General features: G+C 37.8%; 1 protein-coding gene across 4 annotated transcripts in view; it reads left to right on the forward strand.

Moving 5' to 3' along the window:
• Positions 1-22,336, forward strand: part of ZNF385B (zinc finger protein 385B) — a 335,826-nt gene that overhangs the window by 130,770 nt on the left and 182,720 nt on the right. The window lies entirely within an intron of this gene.

Raw genomic sequence — 22,336 nt, forward strand, 5'->3', positions numbered from 1 at the left:
AATGGAGAAAAGATCTGCAAGCATAGAACAAGAAATACACATGGTCTTCTGAACTCATTTCAGAACATCTTCCCCACCCAATATTTAATTTAAATAGCAATTTATGGGAATTTTCCTTTACTCTATCATATTCCTCTGTGCTTTCTTTGATGTTCTAGACATTGATTGACTTTTAAAATTTTATGTTAACTTGGGATCCTTAATGCACATGTAAATTATTGTGCTATGCAGCAGTGGTGCACAGGACTAGTGAGGGACTGAGATCTGTTTGCACCTAAAAAGAAATAATTCCAACTTGTCATGTTTTTGCATTCCTGATCATGCTTTTTTATGGCCTACTGGTATTCTACAGTGTCAAGAGATGTATCACAGCAGTGTGTGTTCATAGCAGCTCCAGATCCTTGTTTTGAATTCTATTATTTTCATTCTTATATGCATTTAGGAAAGAGATAACCATTATTGTAGTCATTCACCCAATACATTTTTATTGAGCATTTATTATGCTCCTTAAAAGCCCGTAAGCAAAGAAAAAAAGGTTCCTGCCCTTAAGGAGTGTATGCCTCAGTTATTTTTCTAAACTAACTATTTGAGACCTTAGGTATTCTCTTAAGAATTGTTAATCTTCTGATGCTTTTGGAGGTAGGGATGGGAGACAGTTTCTGGTGCTTTGCTGAACTCTGAACTGTTGAGTTTACCAAATAAGTGAGGTGTTTATGGTACACTATTTAGTGGTGTTGTTCATTCATTTAAAAAATAATTTCTGTGTATCTACTATATGCTAGTATATGTAGCAATTGAGAAATTAAGAAAATATCTTAGTGTTCAGAGTACTGCTCATCTAGTGGGAAGCAAATATGCAAATACCTGCAAATGGCACAGTGTCAAGGGCTGTGGGCCTAGCAAACAATTCCACTGTTTTGGATGAGAGTATCTATGAGAGTTGCCATAATAACTGTAATGTCTAGTTTCCTGGCTGCTTAGGCAAGTCCTTTAAAGCCTCTCTGTTAGTAACTTGTGCTTTTATTTAATAGAAATCCCATAGCACTCACTTGTAAAAGTAGCATTTCCCAGAATCCATGGGCACAAACTGTTCCACTCTTTGAAACACACATGAAACAGGTCCAGGCACAGTGTTAACACTGTTTTAGGATAAACCACGTGACTCTGAATTAGGAGGCTCAGTAGAAAGTACAGTTTTGGAGATCACTGAACATGTATTTTATATGAATAGCATATACCTGTACTCTGGAAAAATACTCATTGAAACTGAAAAATGAAACCACATAATTTTTTAAAAAATGCCCTATTGATGGTTGGCTTTATTTTTATATTTTACCAGTTTAACCTTGGACTCTCTAGCAATATTGGTCATAGCCTTTGTCATGTTTCCAAACCTATACCTTAAAATGCTCGGTCTAAGCCAAGGTTAGCTGATCTTCTAATATGTTGAAAAAAAGAAGCTCAGAATTTTAGTTTTAATCTAATACTGAAACTTTTTTCTGGCAGTACAGTTTTGGCATGCCCAATGAGGCTCTTCCTTTTTTACTAAATGATTGAAAGGAACACTCCTATGAAATGTTTTTCGTTACCTCCTCTTTTCCCATACTTTTTAAAAATGTCCCCAATGAAGAGAAGAGAAACTAGTGTTAGCCACTTCCCGTGAGGAGGACAGCCTTCTTCAGGTTCCCCACAGTATTCACAGGGATGGGTACTCTAACACCAACCTATCCATGTGGTACCCTGCTGGTGCTTTCGCCCTTAAAGACCTAGGAGGCCCCTACAGAGCAGCGTTCTCATCTTCCGTTATCAGCCTATAGATTTAAAGATCATATTTGAAGTTCTTATAAAGAGCAGTCTCAGGGGCTGTCTTATTGGGATTTTAGTTTTATTTTTGTACTAGTGTGATGAAGGGGGTTGAGTGCTTTATGTGGGCTATATAATATAGTGTGTCCATGAGTTTGGGAAAGAGGATAAACTTATTTTTATAGTATACATTAGCTGCATTGTAAAATATTCCACTCGGTGCACTTTTCTTCAGCCACATTTAAGGCAATGTACCTATAATGGAAAACAATATGCCCAATTATTAATCTAAAAAAGTACAAATATTTTATTTTCTCTATGTTTATTAACTTTTTTGGACTTTTGTTAGTGTGTTTGTTGAGTAGCTTTTTTTTTTTAAAGATTAACCACTATATTGCTTTATTAATAGTTGGAGGTCCTTCACCTAAAAACACATTAATGAACATAGTGTTTCAAAATATAACTTACATAATATTTTTTAAAAAGTTGATACTTACAAATATTGAATCATTATGTTGTATACTGAAAACTAAAATGATTATATATGTCAGTTATATTACAATAAAATTAATAACAATACTAAATAATTTTATCCTGTGTTAGTTACCTAACTTTGCAGAAAGCCTGTATAATTTGACCCTTTTGCCAGATTTCCCTCAAATGGTAAAAAAAAATCTTGGGATAAAACATGTACTCTGAAGATATTAAAGTCAAAATAATTTCAGCAAGTCTGTGTCTTTGTTGTATATTACACAGCTAAATCACTGTATGTATATTTGTGTTTTCATCCTTGAGTAAATGTCAGTGGCAAAGGGGAATCAATAGGTATTGTTTCCAAATATTTGCCATTTTGATGCTGAAGATAACTGTTATTCTGCTCGTTTGCTTTAACCAATTCTTACTTGTTTCTAAGTATGACTTTATCAGTTGTCTAGTGGATTTAATGCCTCTTAGCTGTCTAGTAAGACAGGGAAGGGTTTAACTATCAGTCAGCCAAGTCTTGTGCTGTGACGACACATCAAGTCAAAGAAAATTCATAATGTTATACAGATAACCACAGAGGTTTTTGTGTCTTGATTTCTCACCTATCTACCTTATTGATTTGTTTTTCTTCTACTTCTGATAAAGGCAATGAAATAGCCACCGTGTGTGGAATAAATGCGAGTTACTGATAGAGCCAAAAGACTGAAAGCAGCACAATGTCACTCTCAAAATGACAGCTTGTTACAGGATTCCTCTTTCAACAATAAAACCCCAACGCCTTTGCACCAAGCTCAAGCGGACGGATATCATGTTATCCTTTTAGCGTTTAGCAGTATCTATTAGTTGGGCCTTCATTTGTCTTCAAGCATCCCTTATTTTGAATAATGTATGTCACCTTCTCTCATATATGTTATTCTTTATGAGTGCTCCTGAGTATGACTTGCTCTTTGTCAAGCAAAACTTCTCTAAAGATGAGTGTCCTAAACCTGGAGCTTTGGATTAATGGAGCAAAATGTGAATCAGAATTTATTTTCTAATACTTAAAACACACTCCTTTTTTCCAAAACATATTACATACACATAATCTCTCTGAGTAAGATGTCTCTGCTACTTAAGTTTTCTGAAGTCTTCATAAAGAGGAACTTTGTTACTCTAAGTGTAGTCTACATATTACAGATATAACAGTAAACACAGACCTTCTGTACCTCAAAAAAGGATAAATCATCTATTAGTGAAATCCCTATGTATTTGAGTTTCTGCCTCATGCATTTACTCAACAATATGCTAATAATTTGGAGAAGGAAATGGCAACCCACTCCAGTACTCTTGACTGGAGAATCACTTGGACAGAGGAGCCTGGTGGGCTACAGTCCATGGGGTCGCAGAGTCAGACACGACTGAGTGACTGACACACACATGCTAATAATTGTCTACTATGTACCAGGATTTGTGCTACATGCTAAGTCTCCAGTGGTGCTATTTTTTTTCTCTTAGCCTTGTAAAGTGGAAAGAAAGATTACTGGCATCCAGAAATGCAAACAGATATTATGATTAGAATTATGTTTTTTAATTTATTTGGTACTGATTTTACTTAATTAAGCTGAACATTGAGATTTTTTTAAAGTAAAACATCACATGGCAAAACTTAAGGATATAGAAAAGTATGTAATAAAAAGTAAAAAAATAAAATTTTCCCCAGGCCCCTAATCCTATTCCTTCAAACAAACTTTGCTAAGGGATTTTGTGCTTTGTTTCAGAGTAAAACAAAGCAAAAAACTAAAGTAAAACATACACACACACAAACATATATACATTTATGTATGCATATATGTCTGCATGAACACAAATCGTATCGTATGATACATTCTCTACCTTAATACTTTTACCTAATGTTATATCTAGTATGCCTTGTGGTTTTTCCATAGAAGAATTTATATATTTACCTCTTTCTTTCTTTAAAGACATTTTTTAAATTTTTAAACAAAATCAAATTTACAAAAACTTACAATATGTACCAAGAACATTTTTTTATCCAATTTCCCTAGAATATCCTACTGTTTATTTACTATAAAATACTACTACTATATCGGCTTCTGTGGTGGTTCAGGTGGTAAAGAATCCACCTGCAATGCAGGAGACCCAGGTTCAATCGCTGGTTCTGGAAGATCCCCTGGAGAAGGGAATGAGTACCGACTCCAGTATTCTTGCCTGGAGAATTCCATGGACAGAGGAGTTTGGCAAGCCAGATACAGTCTTAGCATCACAAATAGTCAAGCATGACCGAGTGACTGAGAAACTCAAATAGGTGTATTCCTGTGTCTCCTCCTCGTATACCATTCAGGTTTTGGCAATTGTCCTAATATTGTGTTTTATTTCAACCTTTTTCACTTGATCTAGTTGCCATGTAGATTTGGTCTCCTGTCTGAAATAGTTGCATGGTGGTTTATTTGTTTTTTTTTTTTTTTAATTTTCAAGATCTGATTCTTTTGAAGATGAGAGGCCACTTTGGATTTTCTGATGCTTCCTCTTGATTAACTTCAGGTTCTAGGTCTTGTACAGGAATATCATGAAATCATGCTATGTTCCTCTCATCATGTCCTGTCAAGTCTCAGATAATTTTAATTTCTTCCATCAGTGATGATGTTCTTGATAAAATTGGTACTGTCCAGGCTTTCCTACCATGAAGTACTCTTTAACCCTTTACAACTAACAAGTCTTTTGTGGGGAGGTGCTTAAAAACCATAAAAAGTTCATTTCTTATCAGATTCTCCCTGTACTGTTATCAGATTCTCCATGTACTTTTATGTATCCATATGAATCATGGTTTTCTATTTTATCTAGTGAGTTACAGCCCTTACAATCATTTATTTTGATGCTCAGATTATCCCAAATCAGGCCAGAGGTACTCTTTCAAGCTGACTTCTGTGTCCTTTTGACTTAGGAGACTTGTCATTTTTTTAACACCTCCTTGCTTCCTGGTACAGTAAGATATTTTGGGCTTATCTTATATTCCTTACTCTATCCGTTATGTTAGTCTCTTCTCAAGGAGTTGTGGTCCTTTTCAGTGGAGAATGGTATTAGAAACCAGTATCTGGGTACTCAATGAGCCTTGCCTTTGAGGCTGTTTCTGCTATCAAGCCCTCTCAATGGACAGTTCTAAGGACCATATAACTGTATATACACACACATACACATACATTTACATTTATGTTTCTCTCTCCCCTTCCCTATTTGTAGCTCACTTCTTCAGTGAGAAATTGACTCTCATCATTCTTGCTATATTTACATATCTGATCACTTCCTCTGTGTGTAATCCCTCTCCGATCGCTGCGCCCACCTTTCCCTCATGCAGATGCCTTCCTCAACCCACCTGGGCTCTGACCTACCACAAGGGGCTGCCAATCATCCCACCCCTACTCTTCCTGCCCATGTGAAAGTCCTCCTCACCCCAGTCACTCCCCATGACCCACCCCCTCACCCCCAGCATGCTGGGGTTCATGCACCAGTGTAGATACCATCCTCGCCCACTCAGGCTATAGCACTTGGTGCTGGGATGCTCCCATGTGGGAACCTTCATTACCCTACTGGGGCTTGATGTCTCATACTGGATAATCCCCAGCCACAGGAGCCTTGCTCACCTGTTCTGTTCTGACACTCTGTTCTGAGTTGCCAAATTTCCCCCAGTCTCTCTCTGATGCAGACTCTACCTTGCTCTGCCCCATCTAATAAAGTTGGAAAAAATTATCCAAGAAGGTGGATAAATTTTTAAAAAATTATCCACCAATATTTAAACTTAAATAACTATAAAGGAGGAATAAAAAATGGGATCACTAAATATTTTAGTTAATATTATCGACTATGTCACTTGTCTTCTCTGAGTCTATCCTTGCTCCTCCCTACCACATCTGTGATTACTAATGCTCTTATCCCATATTTTGTCTGTTTAATGTAGGTAGTCCTAACTTACAAGCTTGGTATAAGTATTCATCTACCTGAATATCTTCTTCTGGTTTCATCCATCCCTGGCATCTCCTCAATCACCTGTTCTTTTTTGTCTCTGATATATTGAGGGAAAGCTCACTTTAGTACCACAGCCACTAAAGTAGATTATAGTCCTCTTTGATCACCTCTTGTTCATTTAGAGTTCATACACACACACATGTCTACTCACCTGACTATGAACCAAGCGCGTATTTCTGTAATGTACTCATTTCACAAACTGGAGGTTGTGATTTTAGTTTCGCATGTTAGAGTATGTTTTATTATACCTCATACAGTGCCAGACCCTTATGCTCAAAGGCCCTAGGGTGTTGCGTGAAGCAAGTCAGGGTTTATTTTGGGGTCCTAGAATGAGGATGTGGGCTGTCAGTAGGAGCTCATTTACCATGCATTTATTCAATGGCTATTTATTGAACATCTCCTAGGTTCAACCTACTGTTAAGTATATTTAACAGGATATGTTACAGGAAGTGGAACCCCTTTTCCAGGGTCTGGGCTTTTGTCTAACACTTGGAAATGAATTGTGTGAGGAGACACATGAGCTGACAAAGCAAGAGACTTTATTGGGAAGGGGCACCCGGGCAGAGAGTAGTAGGGTAAGGGGACCCAGGAAAACTGTTCTGCCACATGGCTCGCAGTCTCAGATTTTATGGTGATGGGATTAGTTTCCAGGCTGTCTTTGGCCAACCATCCTGACTCAGAGTCCTTCGGTGGCTCATGCATTGCTCAGCTAAGATGGATATCAGTGAGAAGGATTCTGGGAGGTAGCAGGACACATAGTACCTCTTTTTTGATCTTTCCCAAATTCTTCTTGTTGTTGGTGGCTTGTTAGTTCTTTGTTCCTTACTATGACCTCCTGTTGTAAAATTAGTCATACAAAAAAACTGGAAAACTCAGCAGTGGCCTCAGGACTGGAAAAAGTCAGTTTTGATTCCAATCCCAATGAAAGGCAATGCCAAAGAATGCTCAAACTACCGCACATTTGCACTCATCTCACATGCTAGTAAAGTAACACTGAAAATTCTCCAAGCCAGGCTTCAACAGTACATGAACTGTGAACTTCCAGATGTTCAAGGTGGTTTTAGAAAATGAAGAGGCACCAGAGATCAAATAGCCAACATGAATCATCGATAAAGCAAGAGAGTTCCAGAAAAGCATCTACTTCTGCTTTATTGACTATGCCAAAGCCTTTGATTCTGTGTATCACCACAAACTGTGGAAAATTCTTTAAAAGATGGGAATACCAGACAACCTGACCTACCGCTTGAGAAATCTGTATTCAGGCCAGGAAGCAACAGTTAGAACTGGACATGGAACAAAAGATTGTTCCAAATTGGGCAAGGAGAACGTCAAGGCTGTGTATTGTCATTGTGCTTATTTAACTTATATGCAAGAGTACATCATGAGAAACGCTGGGCAGGATGAAGCACAAGCTGGAATCAAGATTGCCGGGAGAAATATCAATAACCAGATATACAGATGACACCACCCTTATGGCAGAAAGCAAAGAAGAACTAAAGAGCCTCTTAATGAAAGTGAAAGAGGAGAGTGAAAAGGCTGGCTTTAAATTCAACATTCAGAAAACTAAGATGATGGCATCTGGTCCCATCACTTCATGGCAAATAGATGGGAAGAGAGTGGAAACGGTGACAGAATTTATTTTGGGGGGCTCCAAAATCACTGCAGATGGTAACTGTAGCCATGAAATTAGACACTTGCTCCTTTTAAGAAAAGTTATGACCAACCTAGATGGCACATTAAAAAGCAGAGACATTGCTTTGAAAACAAAGGTCCGTCTAGTCAAGGCTATGGTTTTTCCAGTAGTCATGTATGGATGTGAGAGTTGGACTATAAAGAAAGCTGAGCGCCAAAGTTTGATCAGTTTTTTCCATAACATTCTACAAACTTTTTGGCTAACCCAGTATTTGTTCTTCATCCATTGTTTCTAATTCACAGCTCTCAAACCCCAAGAAATTTCCTGAGCTGTGAGAACAATAGGCACATCTTTGCATAACAATTGCTCTCCTGTCCTGTGAAAATACTTCAGAGCCCATAAAGGTGAAATGGGTGTCTGTGGTTAATTCCTAATAAGCTCCTTTCCAGTGCAACTGGGTCCTTGTTAAGAAGGTGACTTTTGATAAGCACCAGTGGGTGGGGGCCAGGTGCCAGGGGAATCAATCACGTGGTTCGGTTCAGTTCGGCCACTCAGTCATGTCCGATTCTTTGTGACCCCATGGACTGCAGCACACCAGGTCTCCCTGTCCATCACCAACTCCCAGAGTATACTCAGACTCATACCCATTGAGTTAGCGATGCCATCCGACCATCTTATCCTCTGTCATCCCCTTCTTCTCCTACCTTCAATCTTTCCCAGCATCAGGGTCTTTTCAAATGAGTCAACTCTTTGCATCAGGTGGCCAAAGTACTGGAGTTTCAGCTTCAGCATCAGTCCTTCCAATGAATATTCAGGATTGATTTCCTTTAGGATGGACTGGTTGGATCTCCTTGCAGTCCAAGGGACTTTCAAGAGTCTTCTCCAGCACCACGGTTCAAAAGCATCAATTCTTTGGCACTCAGCTTTCTTTATAGTCCAACTCTCACATCCATACATGATTTCTTGAAGAACCATAGCTTTGACTAGATGAACCTTTGTTGGCAAAGTAATATCTCTCCTTTATAAGTTGCTGTCTAGTTTGGTCATAACTTTTATTCCAAGAGGTAAGCGTCTTTTAATTTCATGGCTGCAGTCACCATCTGCAGTGATTATGGAGCCCCCCAAAATAAAGTCTGCCACTGTTTCCACTGTTTCCCCATCTATTTGCCATGATGTGATGAGACCAGATGCCATGATCTTTGTTTTCTGAATGTTGAGCTTTAAGCCAACTTTTTCACGCTCCTCTTTCACTTTCATCAAGAGGCTCTTTTATTCTTCACTTTCTGCCATAAGGGTGAGGTCACATTTCTCCTGGCATTCTTGATTCCAGCTTGTGCTTCCTCCAGCCCAGCATTCCTCATGATGTACTCTGCATATAAGTTAAACAAGCAGGGTGACAATATACAGCCTTGACGTACTCCTTTCCTGATTTGGAACCATCTGTTGTTCCATGTCCAGTTCTAACTGTTGCTTTCTGACCTATATACAGATTTCTCAGGACGTGGGTCAGGTGGTCTGGTATTCCCATCTCTTTAAGAATTTTCCAGAATTTGTGGTGTTCCACACAGTCAATGGCTTTGGCATAGTCAGTAAAGCAGAAGTAGATGCTTTTCTGGAACTCTCTTGCTTTTTCAATGATCCAACAGATTTGGCAATTTAATCTCTGGTTCCTCTGCCTTTTCTAAAACCACCTTGAACATCTGGAAGTTCACAGTTCACGTACTGTTGAAGCCTAGCTTGGAGAATTTTGATCATTACTTACTAGCATGTAAGATGAGTGCAATTGTGCGGTGGTTTGATCATTCTTTGGCATTGCCTTTGGGATTGGAATAAAAACTGATCTTTTCCGGTCCTGTGGCCAGTGCTGAGTTTTCCAAATTTGCTGACATATTGAGTGCAGCACTTTCACAGCATCATCTTTTAGGATTGAAATAGCTCAACTGGAATTCCATCACCTCTACTAGCTTTGTTCGAAGTAATGGTTTCTGACAACCACTTGACTTCACATTCCAGGATGTCTGGCTCTAGGTGGATGATCATACCATCGTGATTATCTGGGTTGTGAAGATCTTTTTTGTATAGTTCTGTGTATTCTTGCCACCTCTTCTTAATATCTTTTGCTTCTGTTAGGTCCCTGCCATTTCTGTCCTTTACTGAGTCCATCTTTGCATGACATGTTCCCTTGGTATCTCTAATTTTATTGAAGAGATCTCTAGTCTTTCCCATTCTGTTGTTTTCCTCTATTTCTTTGCATTGATCACTGAGGAAGGCTTTCTCTCCGTGCTATTCTTTGGAACTCTGCATTCAAATGCATATATCTTCCCTTTTCTTCTTTGCTTTTTGTAGATTTAATAAAGTGATAATGTGGAATGCAACCCATAGTGTTGTAAAATTTTTCACAAACTTCTCAACCATTAAAATTATGACATCTCATTCTCTGACAGTAGTTATACAGAAAGATGACAGTTTCAGATGAATCCATTCTCTTGACAGTAAATAATGATGGGAAGTTATACTATATTTATTACATTTTTTTAAATTGCATTTTAAAAAAATCTGTGGTCTATATAAGCTGTAAAAGTATATATAAATTGAGACTTTAAGTGAGGAAGTTTAGATAGTGAGGTTCTAAATTACCATTTCAAACACACTATGAGAAAGTTGCCAAAAGGGATAACTTTTTTAGGAAAATAAGACAAGAGATGCAGAGGATGATGGAGTCCATTAGTAATGAGTGAATTTATTTGATCAGATGATGGGCTTGGACTTTCTTCATGTTTTATTTTAGTCCAGTGTTCCAATCCTATCACTCATAATCCAGGAAATGACAGCAATACAAAGTTGCCAAAATTATCTTTGGATAATTTGGCATCTTGATTTGAATTTTCATAATGGAAATAAATCTCCAGAAATTATTTGGAATATAAATCTCTCTTAAGTTTTAAAACATTTATGCCTTCTAGGATATAGGACAAACAGCAGCTTTCCTGTTACATTCCTATTTGTAAATATCGGGCCTTGGTAACTTAAATGTCGAGGTTCCTGTGCACAGTGGCTACATGTCTGCATTTGGTGATCTGACTGTGAGCTCCATGATCACACAGCGATACCGCCTACCTGGTAGGACTGTTCTGAGATTTAAGTGAGAGAACTGCAGTGATACCACCTACCTGGTAGGACTGTTCTGAGATTTAAGTGAGAGGGCTCGGTATAAGTCTCTACACAGGTCCTGAAGATAGCAATCACTCAATAAAAGTTAACAGTTATTGTTACCTTCATCCAATGTTGGCAATACTAGCAAATAGATCTTCACAATATCTAGGGCAGTGGTAAAAGAATGGATTATGTCTCCTTTCCTATACAGATGGTCCCTGACTTACTATGGTTCAATTTATGATTTTGACTTTATGATGCTGCAAAATCAATAGATATTCAGTAGAAACTGTACTTTGAATTTTGATCTTTTCCCAGGCCAGTGATATGTGACACAGTATTCTCTTGTGATGCTGGGCAGCAGCAGCAAGCCCCAGCTCACCGTCAGCTACACAATCCCAAGGGTACACTACCAATTCACTTACCGCCACTCTGTACCTATACAACCATTCTGTTCTTCACTTTCAGTTCATCAGTCCACAAATTACATGAGATATTCAATTCTTTATTATAAAACAGACTTTGTGTTAGATGATTTTGCCCAACCTTAGGCAATAAGTGTTCTGAGCACGTTTAAGCTAGGCCAGGCCAAGCTATGATATTCAGTGGTAAGGTATATTAAATGCATTTCAAAATACAATAAATTCAACTTATAAAGGGCTTATTAGGACATAAATTCATTGTAAGTCAAGGAAGATCTATAATTAGAAGGAGAACTGGGAGCAAGCTCCAGGATTTTGGCTTTCATATTATTTTCATAAGAGCATGAGTATCGTCAGGAGAAATATTTGGGAGTTTGTAGAATCTTTTCAAAGAATCAAATTATATAAGTAGGTTGAAAGTGGTTTCAGGATTTTGAGTTTTATAAATGTATAAGGCTAACATTTATTGTCTTCTGTGAACTAACATTGCTTGTGCTGTAAGATTTTTTTTTCATTTTTTTGAGTATTGCAGTTTTTTTTCTTTTATTTAGGTAGAGTTGATGTATAATGTTGTGTTTAATTTCTGCTATATAGAAAAGCGACATTGCTATACATATATATGTTATTGTTCACATTCTTTCCCACTATGGTTTATCGCATATTATTGAATATAGTCCCCTGTGCTATACAGTAGGATATTCTTTATTCGTCCTATGTATACTGATTGGGATATGTTAACCCAAACTCCCAATTCTTTCTTCTTTCATCCCCTTTTCCCCTTGGCAATCACTGGTCTGTTCTCTATGTCTGTGAGTCTGTTTCTATTTTTTAGATATCTTTATCTGTGTTGCATTTTAGATTCCATGCATAACTGATATCATATGGTATTTGTCTTTCTGTTTCAGACTTACTTCCTTTAGTATGGTAATCTCTAGGCCCATCCATGTTGCTGCAGATGGCATTATTTTATTCTTTGTATGGCTGAGTAATATTCCATTGTGATTCTAGACCACATCTTTATCTATTCATCTGTCAAGGACGTTTAGGTTGTTTGCTTGTCTTGGCTCATGTAAATAGCACTGCACTGCACATAGGGGTGCATGTATCTTTTCAAATTATTGTTTATTATATATCCCCAAGAGTAGGATTGATAGATCATATGGCAACTCTATTTGCAAATGATGAGACCAACAAGGACTTAATTTCCAAAATATACAAAGAGCTCATACAACTCAATAACAAAAATACCAAACAACCGAGTCAAAAAATGAGCAGAAGAGCTACATAATTTTCCCAAGAAGACATACAGAAGGTCAATAGGCACATGAAAAGAAGCTCATAATTGCCAATTATTAGAGAAATGCAAATCAAAACTGCATCATTGTATTTTTGATTTGCATTTCTCTAATAAACTGTACCATTGTAGTTTTTATTTTCATGCTGTTATAAGAAATACATTGATTTGTCTGTAATTTCAGTGGGTCTTTTAACTATGAATGATTTCAGTAATATCTGCATTGGTCATTTGAAGAATATTGGTTTCCTGAGATGTGTAGATCCTTCAAAGGTAGATACATATCTTTATATAATATTTAAAAAATCACATTTGTTAATATCATTATAAATTCCATCAGAAGGCCAAGTATTAGAAAGCTGTCAAGCTCACATTAGTAAATACTAGTTTTCAAAAAAGTCTTACTTTTTTACTTGAAATCTTGAATTTTATAACTGGCAAAAAAATTCTATCAATTTTTCTTGAAGTAATAAGTTCACTTCATTTGTTATCAAGAAAATGTGTGCTAAATGGCCAAGTATGAATAACTATAGTTTATCTGCCAGTCACTCTTTCAAATGGAAATGATATTGCATGAAAAAAGTGGCCAGTTCAGCTTGCAACTCAATCACCCAGGGGTGATTTTATGCATACTTTTCATTTTGTCACACAAGCTATTCTAAACCTTAACCAAAGGGTTGAGATTTAATGAAATTAACCAATTTTTACTGCCTTATCAAAGACATTCTCAAGATAATTTTTTTCCTTTTCTTTCTTTCATTTTTTAAACCTTGAATGTATGCTGGTGAAGATAAGAACCACTGGTAGAGTTTGCTGCCACTGTCTTTACTTATCAGCAAATTTACACACTATTTGCTTTAGTGCCATCAGTATAAATGGCAATGAAGTGAAAAAGGCAGGAAAAAAAGATGTCTTAATGTTATTATGGAAATAGTTCTGACCTCACAGACCCTCTAAATGTATCTTGGGACCCATACTGTCTGTAGACCACACTTAGAGAGTTGCCTTTAAATTATACTTCATATTGGTTCAAAGAAGAATAACTGAGGTCATTATGGAATACAGTTTCTGTGAGGAGAAAAAAAGAGGGATAGGATTGGCTTAGGCACAAAAAGACATGGGTGAAAGGGAAGAACCTTACTGACCTTTGGAAGGGAGGATAATGGGTCTCATGCCTTAGAGATCTTCAAAACAGAATCCTATTTACTCTCTTAAAACTTCTCTGATTTCACATATCTGAAGGTGGATGGCCAGATCAAATGATTTCTTGATGTTCCTCCAAATTAAATGTTATGATTTTGTGGTCCCAAAGAATGTAGCTTTTTTCAGATTCAAGTTTTTCATACCTCTGAAAACTCAATTTCATTCTAAATCAGTCTTCAGTTTTATGTGGTTTCTTAGAGAGCTTCTTGCAAGATGCTGTTCTTAGTAACTTGCAGGTTAGAATCAAATCAAATTCTTTAAGACTGTCGGTGCTGCTAAGGGAGCCAGATGTCGCTCATGCTCATGCCCAGGATGAATGGAGGCCAGTAGTCAGTGACAGGTATGCCTTTGCTCACCTATGTTAAAAGCTTCTAAGGCAAGGATGGCCTCTGATCACTATCCATTCTACTTGTGGCTCCTGGGATGAAAGTCTTGGCCTTCATTTGGCTCACCAACTGCAAAGAACCAGAACACTCCCTGCAAAATACCTGGGAGGGCTAACAGAGCAGTATTGATAGAGTACTATCATATCACACATAGTCCATTCACATTTCCTCAGATGTTCTGCTAATATCATTTATAGTCATTTTCTTTTTTTTAAACTAAGATCTAATCCAGGATTATACACTGTGTTAGTTTTCCTACCTCCTTATTCTTCTTTAAATGAAACAGATATCCAGCTTTATTTGGTGGTGTTTGTTGTTCTACATAGTGTTGATGTTTTGGGAAAATTCAGTCTAGATGTTTTACAGAATGCCCTTCATTTTGGATTTGATTGTTTCCTTGTGATTAGTTTCAGATTAAAAATTTTGGAAGACTATCTTCCTAGGTGTCCTTCCCAGCATCGTCAGGAGAACTAAGACCTCAGTGTACCCTATTACTGCCTATGTTAAGGTAAAGGGAGGATCTGCATGATTTTTCTATGATAAAGCAACTTTTCCCCTTTTTAATCCAAATACAATCTGCACAGGGATACTTTGAGATTGCATGAATAGTTTACTACTGACTTTTTAACCTAGTGGTTTTAGTATCCACTGATGATTGTTACCTGAATTCATTATTGCTCTATGGTTGTGAAATTCTGGCTTTCCATTTCTATCAATACTTTTACAATTATAAGTTGATTTTCTTTCTCTTCTCCTCCTTTACATTAAAAAATTTTAAGCATCATTATATACTTATGAACATATTCTTTCAATTCAGTATTATTACAATCTATTCTTCTTACCATCCCTTTGATACTCAGGCTGTTCCAAATTTCACTAATGGGAGCTCTTCAGAGTTGGGTGCTGTTTCTTTTTGATGTGTCCTCATCACTATGAACTCATTCTCAATGGCATATCCAGATACTTCAGGCTTGTATTTCCCTGTTCTGAGAGTCTTATTTCTTTTTAGAATAGATCTAGCTCTAAACCCTAGACTTGGACATTAGGTTTTTCTCATCAGTACAGGAGTATCCTTACTTCTAGACCTTTTCAGTAGCTGCTAGAATGTTTACCAGCATTCACATCCATGCTAATGTGCGCACACACACACACACACATACCCACCCACACATCCTTATATATATATATAAGGTACACCCATAGGCATGCAGTGTAATACTGTTATACTACCATTAACTCCATTCCAACATCATTGGGTCCTTCCTCTCTTTCCCCATTGTATATTTCTGTTTCTCTTCTCCCAAGTAAGAATCCTCACACCCCACAATACCAATGTATTTATGTACTTCTTTCTTCAGCCCCACAACACACAAAATTGTTTCAGATCTGCTGCATCAGTACCTCTAACCAACAACACACTTCCTGTGGCATGTTCAAAATACCCTACAGCTCTTTTTGTTCTCAGAATATATATATATATATATCTAGTCAGATTACTTTTACAAATCAGCCTTTATAAAAATTAGTTTTATTTTTTCTTCTCTTATCAACTTGATAAAAGTTGGTAAAACTTTTAAAAGTCAATAGAAGTTTAGGTTTACTTCTTTTTATTAATATAATAGATTTAAGAATTTATTTTCCAGTGTTGTTAATGTATTTCTGAATATACAAAAGTTAGTGTTTTAAACACTAACCCAAATGTTACTTCAGTTCAGTTCAGTAACTCAGTCCTATCCAACTCTTTGCGACCCCATGAACTGCAGCACACCAGGCCTCCCTGTCCATCACCAACTCCCGGAGTTTACTCAAACTCATGTCCATTGAGTTGGTGATGCCATCCAACCATCTCATCCTCTCTCGTCCACTTCTCCTCCGGCCCTCAATCTTTCCCAGCATCAGGGTCTTTTCAAATGAGTCAGCTCTTCGCATCAAGTGACCAAAGTATTGGAGTTTCAGCTTCAACATCAGTCCTTCCAGTGAACACCCAGGACTGATCTCCTTTAGGATGGACTGGTTGGATCTCCTTGCAGTCCAAGGGACTCTCAAGAGTCTTCTCCAACACCACAGGTCAAAAGCATCAATTCTTCAGCACTCAGCTTTCTATATGGTCCAACTCTTACATCCACACATGACCACTGGAAAAACCATAGCCTTGACTAGATGAACCTTTGTTGGCAGGGTAATGTTTCTGCTTTTTAATATGCTGTCTAGGTTGGCCATAACTTTCCTTCCAAGGACTAAACGTCTTTTAATATTATGGCTGCAATCACCATCTGCAGTTGATTTTGGAGCCCAGATAAATAAAGTCAGCCACTATTTCCACTGTTTCCCCATCTATTTGCCATGAAGTGATGGGGCCAGATGCCATGATGTTAGTTTTCTGAATGTTGAGCTTTAAGCCAACTTTTTCACACTCCTCTTTCACTTTCATCAAGAGGCTCTTTAGTTCTTCTTCACTTTCTGCCTTAAGGGTGGTGGCATCTGCATATCTGAGGTTATTGATATTTCTCCCAGCAATCTTGATTCCAGCTTGGGCTTCCTCCAGCCTAGCATTTCTCATGATGTACTCTGCATATAAGTTAAATAAGCAGGGTGACAATATGCAGCCTTGACGTACTCCTTTTCCTGTTTGGAACCAGTCTGTTGTTCCATGTCCAGTTCTAACTGTTGCTTCCTGACCTGCATACAGGTTTCTCAAGAGGCAGGTCAGGTGGTCTGGTATTCCCATCTCTTTCAGAATTTTCCACAGTTTATTGTGATCCACACAGTCAAAGGCTTTGGCACAGTCAATAAAGCAGAAATAGATGTTTTTCTGGAACTCTCTTGCTTTTTCGATGATCCAGCGGATGTTGGCAATTTGATCTCTGGTTCCTCTGTCTTTTCTAAAGCCAGATTGAGCATCTGGAAGTCCACGGTTCACATATTGCTGAAGCCTGGCTTGGAGAATTTTAAGCATCACTTTACTAGCATGTGAGATGAGTGCATTGTGCGGTAGTTTGAGCATTCTTTGGCATTGCCTTTCTTTGGGATTGGAATGAAAACTGACCTTTACCAGTGCTGTGGCCACTGCTGAGTTTTCCAAATTTGCTGACATATTGAGTGCAGCACTTTCACAGCATCATCTTTTAGGATTTGAAATAGCTCAACTGGAATTTCATCACATTCACTAGCTTTGTTCATAGTGATGCTTCCTAAGGCCTACTTGACTTCACATTCCAGGATGTCTGGCTCTAGGTGAGTGATCACACCATCGTGATTATCTGGATCGTGAAGATCTTTTTTGTACAGTTCTTTGTGATGGACAGGGACGCCTGGCATGCTGCGATTCATGGGGTCGCAAAGAGTCAGACATGACTGAGCGACTGAACTGAACTGTGTGTATTCTTGCCACCTCTTCTTAATATCTTCTGCTTCTATTAGGTCCATACCATTTCTGCCCTTTATTGAGCCCATCTTTGCATGGAATGTTCCCTTGGTATCTCTAATTTTCTTGAAGAGATCTCTAGTCTTTCCCATTCTATTGCTTTCCTCTATTTCTTTGCATTGATCACTGAGGAAGGCTTTCTTGTCTCTCCTTGCTATTCTTTGGAACTCTGCATTTAAATGGGAATATCTTTCCTTTTCTCCTTTTCTTTTTGCTTCTCTTCTTTTCACAGCTATTTGTAAGACCTTCTCATACAGCCATTTTGCTTTTTTGCATTTCTTTTTCTTGGGGGATGGTCTTGATTCCTGTCTCCTATACAATGTCACGTACCTCCGTCCGTAGTTCATCAGGCACTCTGTCTATCAGATCTAGTCCCTTAAATCTATTTCTCACTTCTGCTGTATAATCATAAGGGATTTGATTTAGGTCATACCTGAATGACCTAATTTTAGTAACAAATGTTACTAACAATATGCAAAATCCAGTCATCATATATAAAATCAGTTTAGAAACTAAAAGGGGAAAAGCATTAATATTTTTCTTTCTTGTAATAATAAGATATAAATTTTTATTACGTCTAAAAGTTTAGGATTAAGAGAAGTTTTTTCAAGTAGAGGAAACTGCAAGGCAGTATGGAGCAGGATTAACAAATTGTCTCTGGAATTAGATTGCCTAGGGAAAAATCCTGGTCCCCACCCCACACTTACTGGTTACAACCAGGTTCTTTCCCTGTCTTGTATAAAATCAGGATACTGCCAAGTGTAATACAAGACACTTCGCTCAGTGCCTGGTGAATAGTGCAAAAATGGATATTACCTATGATTTTTCTGGTGCTGATGGTGATGCTGGTGTTCTATTTGAAACTGTATTCTGGATATCCAGAGTTCCTAATACTAAATGTAAAGGCTTATTTTATTGGTAATGGGGTTTTGTGAGTCTTTCTTTTTCTTTCTTTTTTTTTTTTTTTGAATATTATTCCTTTCTCTCAGTACTTTTGACACACACAGAAAAGTTATGATGTAGCTAGAAGTTCTGGCACTGGGAATGACCTTGTCCTTGTTTTGAGGTATCTGCAAAATAAAAATAAAAATTCCTCCTACAAAACCCTGGTCAGTTGCTGCTGCTAGTCCTGGGGCAGAATGTCTGTCGGGATGCCAAGCATTACTGCCACTATAATCACCAAGGCATCTGCCAGAGATCTCAGGGCTCAAAACTAGGAGGAAAGTCTTCTGTATTATGTCTAATAATAGCTCTGGAAATTTTTATGAAATGCCAGCAGGCAACTCCCTGGCTTCAGAAGTGCCGCATACTGAAACTAAAGCAAGTGCATTGTTTCTACTCTTGCTAGTTCGTACATTGTAGTACGAACCGGAATAATAACCAGAAATCATTTGTTACAACTTCTTACATTTTACTTGTAGTACTCTTGGGTTACTGCCAACAGTGGCTGGATGTATTTCTATAAATGACCTGTATTTTAAATCTGCAAACAGCTTCTTATAAACTAAAGATTTGTATAAACTATTGATTCCACCAGGGAGAGTTTGGATAAGAGAAAAATGATAAATGTTCACTTTCTCATCTAATTTTGTTTCTGTAATTTCATACTCATTTTCTACAAAAGCGATCCCTCCTGATTATTTAGACTTTAGGTTCTACAAAAGCTGATCTGCCCATTTCTCTACTAATATATAGTGTGATGGTGGTGGTTTAGTTACTAAGTGATGTCTGACTCTTGTGATTCCATGGACTGTAGCCCACCAGGCTCCTCAGTCCATGGAATTCTCCAGGCAAGAATACTAGAGTGGGTTGCCATTCCCTTCTCCAAGAGATATTCCCCACCCAGGAATTGAACTCAGGTCTCTTGCATTGCAAGCAGATTCTTTACCAACTGAGCCACCAAGGAAGACCTAAACAAAGTGTAATCTTATAAATATTCTCATTTACGTTCTTAGCTCATTATTCAATCAATGATTATGTTATGGTAAAGATGAAATTGTATACATTTAACCTAGTAGATCCTATAATAACATGGCAACTTTTACTCTAAGAAGTAAAATTTTATATGCTGTCTGCCAGTTTTTTGTCCTGCTTCTGTATCCCATGAGTGCTCAGAGTATTCTGATTGAGAATCTCTCTTGAATGAGACAGAATCAGTTTATATGGCAGGCAGAACCATTTCCCACAGTAAATAATCAAGTCCCTCAGAAAAATGTCAGTTTCTATGGTACAGGAAATATACAAGAGCCTGGAATATATGAGAAAGCATAGAAGGAATCAAAAATCTACTGAGATTATATTTTAAAAAAGATTTAATAGCTAATTTGGATGGATTTTTAAAAGCTGACTGAAATTATGATAACACCTAAAATATATTAAAATCCATGAGTGCATTAAGGACAGGAAAAAGTAAAATCTAAAAACCTTGGTCATTTTTGAAGGGTGTGAGGGCATAAACTCATTCTAAACATTGGTTGATAAAGAGAAAGAAACAGGCTATCCTGCCTTTCCTGACAAACTGTAATTCAGACTAGCATCACTACCAACAAAGCTAGTGGAAGTGATGGAATTCCAGTTGAGCTATTTCAAATCCTGAAAGACGATGCTGTGAAAGTGCTGCACTCAATATGTCAGCAAATTTGGAAAACTCAGCAGTGGCCACAGCACTGGTAAAGGTCAGTTTTCATTCCAATCCCAAAGAAAGGCAATGCCAAAGAATGCTCAAACTACCGCACAATTGCACTCATCTCACATGCTAGTAAAGTGATGCTTAAAATTCTCCAAGCCAGGCTTCAGCAATATGTGAACCATGAACCTCCAGATGCTCAATCTGGCTTTAGAAAAGACAGAGGAACCAGAGATCAAATTGCCAACATCCGCTGGATCATCGAAAAAGCAAGAGAGTTCCAGAAAAACATCTATTTCTGCTTTATTGACTGTGCCAAAGCCTTTGACTGTGTGGATCACAATAAACTGTGGAAAATTCTGAAAGAGATGGGAATACCAGACCACCTGACCTGCCTCTTGAGAAACCTGTATGCAGGTCAGGAAGCAACAGTTAGAACTGGACATGGAACAACAGACTGGTTCCAAATCAGGAAAGGAGTACGTCAAGGCTGTATATTGTCACCCTGCTTATTTAACTTATATGCAGAGTACATCATGAGAAATGCTAGGCTGGAGGAAGCCCAAGCTGGAATCAAGATTGCTGGGAGAAATATCAATAACCTCAGATATGCAGATGCCACCACCCTTAAGGCAGAAAGTGAAGAAGAACTAAAGAGCCTCTTGATGAAAGTGAAAGAGGAGTGTGAAAAAGTTGGCTTAAAGCTCAACATTCAGAAAACTAACATCATGGCATCTGGCCCCATCACTTCATGACAAATAGATGGGGAAACAGTGGCTGACTTTATTTATCTTGGCTCCAAAATCAACTGCAGATGGTGATTGCAGCCATGAAATTAAGAGACGCTTAGTCCTTGGAAGGAAAGTTATGGCCAACCTAGACAGCATATTAAAAAGCAGAAACATTACCTTGCCAACAAAGGTCTATCTAGTCAAGGCTATGGTTTTTCCAGTGGTCATGTATGGATGTGAGAGTTGGACTATAAAGAAAGCTGACCGTTGAAGAATTGATGCTTTTGATCTGTGGTGTTGGAGAAGACTCTTGAGAGTCCCTTGGACTGCAAGGAGATCCAACCAGTCCATCCTAAAGGAGATCAGTCCTGGGTGTTCATTGGAAGGACTGATGTTGAAGCTGAAACTCCAATACTTGGGTCACTTGATGCGAACAGCTGACTCATTGGAAAAGACCCTGATGCTGGGAAAGATTGAGGGCAGGAGGAGAAGGGCATGACAGAGGATGAGATGGTTGGATGGCATCACCGACTCAATAGACATGGGTTTGGGTAGACTCCAGGAGTTGGTGATGGACAGGGAGGCCTGGAATGCTGCAGTTTATGGGGTCGCAGAGAGTTGGACATGACTGAGTGACTGAACTGAACTGAACTAAATAGTTGACGAGAAAAATGTCTGCTTTATAGATGCATTTCAGTCAATAAATGTAGAAGGAAATAAAGAGCTAAGCCATCACTCTTTTGCAACCCCTACTGAAATAATGAATCTAGGGAATGATCATCAACAGTGCCCAAAACATTTCATGAAGGGGATTGATACAGGATCTTCCTAAGAGATGGATTAGACTGGGAACACCAAAACCCACTGATTATAAAAATAGAGACAGTAGATATTATGTACCTTCTAATGGTACATAGGAAGTACACTATCCTACCCATGATATATACTTGCTAAAATGTAGAAATGAATCTGTTCAAGCCTTTCAACCTACCTACCAATTTTTAAGAAATATAGAAGAGGAACATGTTATATGAAACCATGGAATCAATGATCAAAATCCAAAATGTAAGATAGTCTATAGAACAAATGACTCAATTTTTATTATAAGCAAATATCAAGAGAAACAAGGCAGGTAAAACTATAAAATTTAAAGTATTT

The sequence above is a fragment of the Odocoileus virginianus genome, chromosome 13 (assembly GCF_023699985.2).
Source record: "Odocoileus virginianus isolate 20LAN1187 ecotype Illinois chromosome 13, Ovbor_1.2, whole genome shotgun sequence".
Lineage (NCBI taxonomy): Eukaryota > Metazoa > Chordata > Mammalia > Artiodactyla > Cervidae > Odocoileus > Odocoileus virginianus.